The sequence below is a fragment of the Ochlerotatus camptorhynchus genome, unplaced genomic scaffold (assembly GCF_037179485.1).
Source record: "Ochlerotatus camptorhynchus isolate MF236.1 unplaced genomic scaffold, CSIRO-AGI_Acam_v1.1 ptg000111l, whole genome shotgun sequence".
Lineage (NCBI taxonomy): Eukaryota > Metazoa > Arthropoda > Insecta > Diptera > Culicidae > Ochlerotatus > Ochlerotatus camptorhynchus.
In genome coordinates, this window is record NW_027040601.1 from 3,050,656 (window position 1) to 3,062,764 (window position 12,109).

General features: G+C 39.3%; 1 protein-coding gene across 1 annotated transcript in view; it reads left to right on the forward strand.

Moving 5' to 3' along the window:
- crc (bZIP transcription factor crc) overlaps positions 1 to 11,873 on the forward strand; it is a 195,512-nt gene extending 183,639 nt beyond the window's left edge. Inside the window, exon 4 of the transcript XR_010517523.1 lies at positions 11,855 to 11,873. The gene's annotated coding sequence lies outside the window, so the exon portion shown is untranslated. The remainder of the gene's footprint in view (positions 1 to 11,854) is intronic.
- Positions 11,874 to 12,109: the final 236 nt, after the last annotated feature.

Sequence of the window (12,109 nt, forward strand, 5' to 3'; positions counted from 1 at the left end):
AAAATGTAACGAATGCTGATACTTCTGGGGGAGGCACATCGTCTACGTCCCCAGGAAAATATGCAGATGCCACGTAGATTTCCGTTTTTCCACGCGTGTTAGGAATTTCAATAGATGCCGCTACAATATCCCGTTTAATAAATTCTGTAATAGGTAACATTTTTACATTCCCATTTACAAGAATAGCAGATCTTGGAAACTGCTGTGTTTGATCATGTATTAACTTACATGATTTAGTAATAATGCCTAAAATGTTTCCATTTTTGACCATGGCTCCTGGATGAAAGCAATATCCAGTTTGCTTTGAATAAATCTCTTGCAAAGTACAGCACTTGCACCCTTTGCGTGATGAAGATTTATTTGGGTGAATTTGATGCTGTTTTGACTATTGAATGTGGTAGTCATGTAAATATTCATTGGGTACTTCTACATTCCCCAGTAAAAGTTATGCAGTCATTCTTTGATTGATTATTGCCTGCCGTAATATTAATCTTTCTATACTCAGGTTTTGAAAGAAGCCGTTCAGTATATTGGACACCGATCAGACCTGGGACATTGTGATTAGTTGTGTTTCCACCCACTTTATCGTCTCCAGTTTTATTACAGGTCCTTGTGGTAATACTGTTAGCCTCATCAGCTTTAATCGGAGTTCTTCGAGTGTTGTGGACACCACTTGGTCCTGGGACATTCAGGTTGGTGATGTTTTTACCCACATCGTCACCAGTACCACAGGTCCTTTTATCAACACTGTTGGCCTCTGTACTTCGTTCAACTTCCATTTTTTCCGATCGATTTATGTTCGGGACTTTCTTCCTAATAGGAGCATTCCCAAATTTGTAATCCAAGACAAATTCACATTCCACTAACGATCTCATTGATATCCCATCAACGCTAAAGGTGAGTTCCACATGACGTTTATTTATTATTTTCCTCATAAATATCTTCCAGCTATCAGTTACTAGTAGCACGCTTGTCACAAATCAATTGTAGAAACTTATATACGACTTATTTCAGTCATAAACAAGTTGCTGTAACTTATTGTGATGAAGGTGTGCTACTCGGGTAGTTGACCGTCATTTTTGAGATGTGATGGTTATGCGAGGATGACCGTCAAGGTACAATAACTGTTTAAACCACACAAATAAAGTACTCAATAAATGAAGAAACATACTAGAAGACATCAAAATACTACATTCAATAGTTTCGTCGCAAATGGCCATGTCCCACTTTTTTTATTTTGTCTCACTGTGCGTTGGTATTGTCTATTATAAAGTTTGAGATCACCAAACATTGATGATGATAGCTTGTCCTAAGCATCATCTGTTGGTTCTCTGTGTAATAACAGGTGATCTGACAATAACGGAGTAGCAACCGAGGTCGGTCAATCATGCTCATGCTCATGCTCTCATTTGCCCTGTCGAATATAATGGGGTTAATTCAAAATGTCTCAAACTGTAATATTTGTATTTACAAAAACATGCAAAAGCTGCATTTAAATTTATATACCTTCAGCAAAAGTATGCAAATCTCCGGCGATAATTCCATTGTTCCTGAAACCACTTCCATTTCAGCCCTAAATTTAAACCAATAGCATTGCCAAAGTTTAAATTTCCATATCAACTGGACACCTACTTACTTAGCACCAATCTGCAAATAGAGGTATCCTAACGAAATTATGATCAGGATTTCATTTGCCAAATTGATTATAATTTGACTTCGTCCCTAATGTAGGAAAATGTCGGCTACCGTAATTCCGATACTAAGTAAACCAAAAGGCAGCCCGTGTCAATAAGCTCGTGGAGCCGACCGGGGTGGCGGCACTCGACTGGAATTCCCCGTAAGCATTTTCGAGAGGGAAGTGGAAGGGGCGAGTAAAGTTTAAAAGATGTTACCTTCGAGCGACGGCGAAGGGAAAAAGCTGGAAAATTGGTTAGTCGGATTTTCTTGCTAAATAAATCGAAGCTGCTTCTCGGAGTGAGTGGGTACAACAAGTGGCTGTTGCGTCGTTCGTTGTATGCGCTACAGGTCGGGCGACCGACCGTTGAAAATGTGGAAATCTAATTTTCCAAAAAGTTTTCTTACTCAATGTGATACTTCGGTTCTTCTTGCTAAGATGATAAGCGAATTCGGTATGGGGGAAAGGGTGGACATTTGAATTCATGTGGGACGTTGAAACTTGTTCCTTGTTTTTTCCACCAGCGTGTATCGATTTCATTTTCCGTGCGGACTCGTATGTTAAGTAGATGAGCGGTGATACAGTCAGCAAATTGAATTTAATTTGGGTGCTGTTTTTGCATGCTATTCTTAGAATTAAGATTTATGTTGAAAATTGAATTTTGGAAATGATTGGCAATTTCCATTCTGTTTATAACTTACTACCTACTGTTAAGTAGTTACTGCTGGAATACCATTTAACAAGCTAGAGAGTCATTGGCACTGGAATTCCGAGAAAACCTCTCCTCATTATGCGTAACAAAATGAAAACTGCAATAAAACGATCCAGGTGAAACTAAAATGCAAATAAGATTCCTACGCGATTCTGGAAAAAAGTCAACGACACCATAATGCCTCATTGCTCCCAACATGCAGATTGATAGGGTTGTTCGAATTATCGTTTTTTAGTTGCACAGCGTAACCATTCCGAATAAGGTCCCCTGGTCAGCATCTTAAAATTCGAGCATCATTCATTAGTGTAAGTTGTGCTGTGCGGACCACCCTAATCCATATGTGCAATTTATACGGTTTGTCACAGTCGCAAACCTGGAGTGAAGCAATCTGCTCAATTTGCCTATACAACATATGACAATCTACTGCTTCCCTTCTGCTGCTTACCTAGACGAGGAAAATTGTGAACGTGGTGCACTCGCTCAGGGCCAGCAGCTCTCTAGTTAATAGATGTAAAAGCGTTTCATGATGGTAGCAGCAGAAAGGAGCCAAATCCACCACTGCACGTGCTTCTCACCAACAGCCAGGTACGAACAATAGGTATTTGAAAAAAAAAATGGATGAAAACTGTGGAAAACGACGTGGAACTGCTGTGCGTATGGAAAAAAGTGGCACAAATGGGAATAAATTATCCGCTGATGGCGTACGAGGGGAGGAGAGGGATAGTTGACGGTAACGTGTCCGGGCGAACACGCCAAGCGATATAATAGCTGATAACACGTAGATGAATAATTCTATCTGGATCACATACACACACACACACACACACGTTTACTATTCTTTATGCGCGTGGGAATTATCACAATCATTTTAATTTTACAAAAAGTGCTGAAGTTTTATAGTAAGTTTGATTTGAAGCTGTTTATATGGGAAGTAAGAATTTTCACTACAGATAACGAGCCATTTAAGGGGGTAGTACACTTTGAACGTTCAAAAAGTAATGCATTTTCGTTAATTTTTTTAAGCAATAAAACACTCAGGGAGGGCAAATATGTTATAACCCATTTAATAGTCATCCTTCGAACTACAATTTGTATTTTTTTGAACTCGAGTGGCGTCTCCTCGTGGCCGGTGAACCAGGTCGCGCGGGCGTCCTCGCGCAGAAGTCGGAAAACGGCGTGGGAAAATACTCCTTTCCATGTGATCCTGGAACATAAATCGAACAAAAATCCTGATAAGTAATGAACTTTGGGTTAGAAATACGTATTCCGATTTTTTTTAAATTAATTTATTCAAAAGTTTTGGCCTTAGGAAAAAAAAGTCCATTTTTTCACCCTAAAAATGCTTACAAAATCGTGGATTAAAAATCCATTTTTGACAAAATCGAAAATGTGGATACGTATTTCTAAGCAAAATTTAATTCTGAACAAGAAAACCTGGGCGATATCCAAATTTGATGATAACTGGTTATAGTTATTTCCCACGCCAGTTTGAAAAACCCCGTTTCGAGATAAACGCGTTTAAAGATAAAATTGCTCTCTCAGCGTGCCGGTACATATTTTAGGAAATCGCTTCGTAAAGCGGTAAGAAATATTCTGGCGGACTTGGAGTCTTTTCTAAATTAAAGTATACATCCCAAGGAACATTTTAAGCCAAAAAAAAATGCATTTTTTTTTTTAAAAATCAAAGTGTACTCCCCTCTTAAAATGAAATAGTGAACATTAGGGTGGACGAACTTTACAACGCCTTGCTCCCCAATGTTTTTTCGTTTTGCATTGAGGTTCCCAATAAATTTTCCAAATTTGAATGAATTTGGCTGCGATCTTCATTTGTGAGAGAATTTAAAAATTTGTATGAGGATATAATCATTTACCTACCAAAGATTCATGCATTTCACAATAGGGTGGGTGATGTTTGCTTAGTGGTTCACAACCCCTGTTCCCTACTGCTCTTTCGATGTGTATTAAAGCTCCCAACAACGGTGTCAAATTTGAACGATGTTCGATATGATCTGGATTTGCGGGAGAATTTTAAATTTTGGAAGGGCAAATGTATGGGAAACGAAACGAACCTAATCATTCGCATGCCAAAAATTCAAATACATATTGCTCAAATTTTACCCAATCTTGGAAATTGAATTGATGATTGGGAATAGAGGTGAGCAAAACAGCTCATCTGGCTGAGCGGATCAGACCTGTCCAGCTCACTAACGGGAGTCGATTATTTTGAATAGCTCTTCAGCTCACATTGAAATTAGATAAAATCAAAATCGGAAAACAGCGGCACCGGTGGTGTAGGGGTAAGCGTGATTACCTCTCACCTCAGCAGGCCTGGGTTCAATCCCAGTCGGAACCACCGGGATGTTCTGAGGCATAACATCTCTGATCACGCCTTCCTTCGCAAGGGAAGTAAAGCCGTTGGTCCCCGTTTCATGAGTTGATGGGTTGATAGGTAGGGTCCGGGTGTGGGAGCTGCTTCCCTGGCGTCGGTAGCATTGGGACACAGCACGAAAAACAAGATCGACGAAAAAACTAATCGAAGGACAAAAATCGGAAAATAAATTAAAGGTTTTAAACCCTAAACCAATAGAGCTTAAAACTAAATAAAATTGTAAATGTAGTCTAAACCAATAAATTCGTAGCTTACAACATGACTCTACTTTTCAAATGATAACGCCACTATTTAACGCAACAACTGAACAACCACCGCGTAAACCAAAATGCGCGCAAAATGTGCCAACAATATGTCAGTAAAAGCAAAAAATGTATGTGTGAGAGCTTCACCTATATCACACGCGATGATATGATTGACATCGTGTCACACGATATTATGCCTTTTCTCATGCTGTGCAATCCAGTCTAGATACAATTTTATTGCTGATGTTAATTCTCCAGCATAATTGCTCTCACTATTCTTGACTTCAGCTCCAGATCATCATCTCAGATCCGGATCCAGACCTGAATCGTCAAGAATCGAGAGAAAACAAGATCCGAAGAGCTGAACGGGTCCGAGAGCTGTCATTCTTAACAGCTTCCAGTGAATCATTTGGGTCGATGATTCAGATCCGGAGCTGAGCTGTGAGGTGGAGAGCTGCAATTCGCTTTTCGCTTATTTGCTTTTGTGCGGATCTTCCGTTAGCCCAGAATTATGGGAGGAGAGGTGAGAGCACATATGCTGGAGGAATAGGTACCATGAGCAATAAGACCCGGGAAGAGCCAGTAGAAATTTAACATCGTGCTTGGAAGTTTACTTTTACCGTTAATGGTATCGATCAGTAGGCACATGTTGTATTACGCGCGCATCTTGGTTTCCGCGGGGGCTGTTCAATGCGTAAGTGTCCATTTTTGAAAAGTTCCGCTATAAGTGACGGATTGAATGGTTTCTACTTGTGATATCAGTAAGCTGATGAGCTTCGGTTCCTAAAAAATGAACCGCGGGTCATCAGGCCACTTGAGTGAATCGAGTCTTTACATCAGCTCGGGAGCAGGTCGCCCATCTCTAATTGGGAATACTATGCCAAACAACTTTGCGGAAGACTGCAAATCGAGCAGACTTCTGGGAAAAAAATATTGAATGATTATTGCATTTCTCGAGCCCTTTAACACTATTATTTTGAATTTCGGATGATTGCCTTATGGATGAATTCGTCATCAGCTGATGGCTGTCTTTCAAATAATGAATGATATTTATTTAAAAATTGACTGTAAAACATACAGTGCTCAGAGGACAACAATTTAGGAATAGGATGACTTCCAAAAGCTTTAAATTTGATTTATAATTCCATTGTTTACATTTCCATAATTAATAGCCAAGAACAGCCAAATCCCATATAGAGGAAACTTCTTCCAACACAAAATAGACAAATTTTCGGTTTCCACGCTTTACCAATGTTCATACCACCTCTGATAGCGCTGACTATGTTTCCAGCTCGTTTGTCAGCTCAAAGCAGCAAATGACGTTTGATAGAATTATTTAAATCATCGTTTTGGATGATTTGCGTTATGGGACTGAACCAATATCATAAGCATTTCAATTTGGGATGACAATCATTCTACAGAGCGCGTTACGGTTTTCAATTGAGGTCCGTTTGCTTCTCGAATCGATGTTCATTCAGTATTCGAGAGGAGCATCATCTGATTGCAAAACAACCGTCATCCGGTTGGAGCTATCATTCAAAAAAGCAACTTCGATGTTTCAATTTGAATGATCTGAGGGTTCATTCGAACAGAGGATGATGTTTTGGTACAGTGTACGAGGTTTCATCATAATATAAGCAGGAATGAAAACGTTATTATTATTTTTATTCAGTTTAACGACCACCCTATTGCAACTTTCATCAAAATAAAGGCCTTATTATAAGCAACAACTTCACAGATCATGCTGGTAAAGGTGCAATTTGTGGGTCAAAATATTTATTTTCCCATAATTTTTCAATTTTTTTTTTCAAAGGGAATCTCAAAGAAGTTGCGAGCTATCTTCAGGGAAGTTCCAAGTGAAAATCAGGTAGGAATCAGGGAATCAGGGATCGTTCCTGATGCTCTTTAGGCAAGTTCTGATCAAACTTCAAGAAAGTTTCAAGAGAACTTCAGGGAAGTGAATTTCAGGATAAGTTCCGAGTGAGGGAAGTTCTAATCGAATTTCTGGGAATTTCTGAGGAATCTCCAGGCAAGTACTGAGGGAGCTTCCTTGAAGTTCTTTTGGAATTGTTGTTTTTTCTTAATTACTTGACTTACACAATTTTCTTGATGTTCCCTTGCAATATCTCTGTTTATTTCTTTAGAACTTTTTTTTTAAATTCGCTCAACACATCTCCAAATTTCAATCGGCAGTTATCTGAAATTCACTCGGAACTTCTTGGAATTTCACTCGGAATTTTCTGATGTTTGCTAGAATTTGCCTCAGAGATTTCTCGGAATTTACATAAAGTTCCCATGGAACTGCTTAGAAATTGTCTCGCAACTTCTCTGAAGTTTACTTGGAACATCATTAAAGTTCGTTTGGAATTTTCTTAAACTTATGTGGAGTTCCATGAACTTGTCGGAAGATCCGATGAGTGGAACTGATGTTCCAACAAGTTCATAGAACTTAGAACATGTTCATGATACTTTCGACAAGCTCACGGAATTTCCAAAAATCCGCTTTTAACTTCCGGAAAGTTCACGAAGCTTCCGACAAGTTCACGAAACTTTGAACAAGTTCACCAAATTTCCAAGAAGTTTTTGGAACTTCCGACAATTTCTCGAAACTTCTGAAAAGTTAACGGAAATACCGACAAACTTATGGAACTTCAGAAATGTTCACGGAACTTGCGACAAGTTCACGGATACACACGATACACCAAGTAACCAAAAGTTCTGATAAAAGGATATTTGTGGCTTAAGCAGCTTGGTTGAAGGTGGTCTATAGAATTCTTAGCAGCCTCATTTTTAAGTCGTTATAAGAACTTGAAAGTTCCGGTACAATAATTGAAGAGTATTCTAAGCAGCTTCTGGTGGAACTTGAACGGAACTTTCGGAAAATAAATTTAAATAGGTTTTTGTCCTGTACACCTATTTTATATTTAGTTCGCACTTTTATGAATGTTAATTCTTCATGAAAGTTATTTCTAAAGGCAGATATGAAGTGTATTGATTTATCAGTGTTATTAGTAGTATTGAAACTGTTTGAAGAATTAAACCCAGTCCTTCTGCGTCCCCCAGCTGACTGACTTGAAAACGAAACACAACACCTTGATGAATTTTACATTCGTGTTTGCCCGCATTGTATTCCAACACACTTGTGGTGCAGTGGTTAGCCTTCGTAGATCGCATGCCAAATACACTGGTTCGAATCCAGGAAATTATGAAAATTCAAGGTCAAGTTCAACCAGAAGCTGCTTAGAATGTTCTTCAATTATGGTACCGGAACTTTCAAGTTCTTACAACGACTTAAAAATGAGGCTGCTTATAATTCTATAGACCATCTTCAACCAAGCTGCTTAAGCCTTTATCAAAACTTTTGGTTACTTGGGTCGTATGCATTCTTTAGCTTCTAAAGTAGCCAGAAAGTTGTGTTGAAACTTTATCTGCACTTTATGGAACTTGAAAGTGGGTTTTATCGTTGAATACGGAATTTTTGGTTGTACTGGAAGAAAGTACTGTCGGAACTTTATTTGAACTTTATGGAACTTTAAAGTTCTGTTGGAACTTTAATTGAACTTTATGGAACTTGAAAGTCCTGTCGGAACTAAATTTGAACTTTATGGAACTTGAAGGTTCTTTCGGAACTTTATTTGAACTTTATGGAACTTGGAAGAGAGTTTTATCGCTGAATGTGGAACTTTTGGTTACTTAGGTTAACAAGTTCATGGAACTTCTGACAATTTCACTGGACTTCTGACAATTTCACTGGACTTCTGACAATTTCACTGGACTTCTGACAATTTCACTGGACTTCCGACGACAAGCTTACGGAACATCTGAAGAGTTCACAGAATTTCCCACGAGTTCATCAAATTTCCGGCTAGTTCACTGCATTTCCGATTAGTTCACGGAACTTCCGACTAGTTCAAGGAACATATGACAAGTTCACGGTACTTCCGAGAGGTTCGTGGATCTTCCGACAAATTTACGAAACTTTCGTTTTTTTGTTTCCTTGATTTGTTTTTCGTACTGAGTGCCAATGCTACCGACGCCAGGGAGGCAGCTCCCACACCAGGACCCTACCTATCGAACCATCAACTCATGGACCGGGGATCAACGGCTTTACTTTCCCGAAGGAAGGCTTGATCAGATTTCCGACAAGTTCACAGAGCTTACAATAAGTTCACAAAATTTTCGAAAAGTTCACGTAACTACCGACAAATTCAAGGAACTTCTGACAAGACCACGGAAATTGTGAATAGTTCACAAAATTTCCGATGAGTTCACGGAACATCCGAAGAGTTCACAAAACTTCTGACTAGTTCAAGGACCTACCGATAAATGCATGGAACTTCCTTAAAGTGCACAAAACTAACTTTCGAAACGTTAACGAAACGTTGCAAAACTTCCAGAAAGTTTACAAAGCTTCCAACAAGTCATCATAGTATCGAAAAGTTCTCGCGATTTCCGACTAGAACCTTCTGAACCTCTGACAAGTTTTCGGATCATCCGAAAACTACACGAAATTTCCGACAAGTTCAAGAAACTTCTTAAAAGCTTTCATTCTGACACTTCTGTCAAGTTCACGAAACTTTTCAGATAAGTTAGCATTTTAGATAAGAAACCAAATGAATGAATATTTAAAATGCGATGTTTATGTGTGTACGCGTTTTTCTAGTACTTATGATTGGAGCTCATTTTAGTATATTATCACTTAAGCAATCAGAGAGGTCTACTGAGCCCAAATATTTAAAAATGGGTATCTAAACTTATAAATTGTTTTATAAATCTTGCAAGATATGAAAATGGTCCATGTGCTTACTAAAATATTGCCTTTCAGCGTCGGTTTCCCATGCATCAAAATCAGGGTATCAAAATACCGAGACCAGGCAACCAGACAGACAATGTTTCTTGTGATGATTGTCATGACACAACGTGATTGGAATGATGGAATGACATAACGAAAATGGCCCATTGATTTACGCGTATATTGAAAACAAAGTTGCCATCAACTTTGTCGTGCTGCTTGCCGTTACAGATCAATCGCTTTTATTTTACTCGTTTATCGATATGTCTAAAAGTAAATTGGTACGCACAAAAAGACCTGTAATTCGTGAATCTATAAGTTTAAAATCAATGTTCACTCGGCTGTCGACAAAAGCAGGCCACTCTCGATGTGTGCCACGTGATTGTCTGTTTTCTCGGCAGCAACCATTGTGTGGTCCTCCTCATTGTTCTTCATCAGCAGTTCTTTCGGTCGATGCGTCGTCGACTTTGGAAAGCAACCGTTTCGTGATGAGTGTTTGAGTGCTGACCACTGAGTGTTGGCGTAACCGCCATACAATGAAACTACTGGAAGTGGCTCCAGTTTTGATGGAGGAGGCTTTTTGGATAGCGGAAGATAAAGTGTTTATTGTGTTGTACCTATTGACCATAGTTTTAAGATGTATTGTATAGTGACCAAGAATCCTTGGCTGTGTAAAGTTAATTCGTTTGAGCCTTATTAAATAAATTAATAAACAAAAAAAAAAAGTTTAAAAACTTCATTAATGGTTGCTTTACAGTACTTTTATTAAAACTTCAAAGTTACAACATTATAGATAGTAACATTTCTCCAGTTCCAACGAAATCTTGAACCGTCTTCTTGATGGAACCCATCAGCGCCCGCACAGTGGAAACGGCCACGGAATTAGCGCATTTCTTCCATTTTGTCCGCATTTGCTGGATGTCCTTGACTGCCCTGCCGCTTCGTCGAAATCGCTGCTTTGAAATAGCCCAGTATTTTTCGATTAGTCTAAATTCCGGGCAGTTCAGAGGATTCATTAGCTTGGGGACAAAATAGATCTTGTTGGCAGCATACCACTCCAGAATCACCTTGCTGGCCAAATCGGGCCAAAATATGACTTTGCCCCTTTGCTTGCGGATGAACGGCAATACACGGTTTTTCAGGCATTCTTCGATGTAAACTTGGGATGTCATCGTCGAGGATGTGACGAATGGTTCCATTTTCAGCTTACAACTGCAAATCGCTTGCCAAATCATGGCCTTCTTCGCGAACTTGTCGGCTTACACAAATTTGAATCTTCCCGACACATCCCCACGTCCAGTCGCGATGTAAAACTTTTGACCGGGAAGCTGAGCCCTTGTGTTTCGTCAAAACACGGTCCTACAAGAGCCTTGCACGCTTTTTGGCCACGGAATTCTGCTTCATGTGTCGGTTGGGATGTTGACTGGCTTTGTACGACTTGCATCCTTCCCTGGCAAGGATGTTCCGCACCGTTTGAAAGTTGGCGTTGTACCTTCTGGCTACATCTCGGATCGAAAGGCCGGGGTTGGCTTTAACGCACCTCAACACCTTGCTGCGCAGCTGACGATCCCAGTTTTTTCGTAGGTCCGCGGATTCCTTTCCACACTCAGAGTTTCCTTGTAGGTTTTGAGCACTCGACAAACTGTTGTTTTCGGCATCTTCAGCACTTAGCCAGCTTGGAACCGGACCACTCCGGATTTTCAAGGTGTTTGTGCACAATATTTTTTCTTCTTTCGAGTTCCATTTGACGTTATTTCTGAACGCGATCGACTACTTTGATCAAACTTGCCCTAGTTGTTCTCTACATAAGTGTAAACAAATCACTGTCAAAGATTTTCGATTCCCAACACTACGGGTGCATTGCCCATTATATAACGGCGGACCTATTTGGTCTTCGGATGTTTTTGGCTGACTGTAATTGTTTACAGTTGGCACAAAGGCCCTGTTATGTCCAGGATGCGGCCCTACGTTGTGTATCTCTTTCACCTTTTGATTTCGATGAACGATCAACAATAGTCGTTTGTCCGGATGGAGAGCACAGATAAATTATAAAAATGACGATTTTTCATAGGAAAATGAGCAAAAGGCTCAACACAAATAAAAATGGACAATTTTTACGATCAAAAATTTAAATACATTGGAAAAAATAGTGCTAAAATCTTTAATTTAAAACTAAATTAATACGTGTAAACTGACTCGATTTTTATATATTTATAATTTGCTCAGGACATAGTAATTTTCCTTCACATGTAGTCAATCTGAAATTCTCGTATTACAAACACTTTGTCTTTAGTAA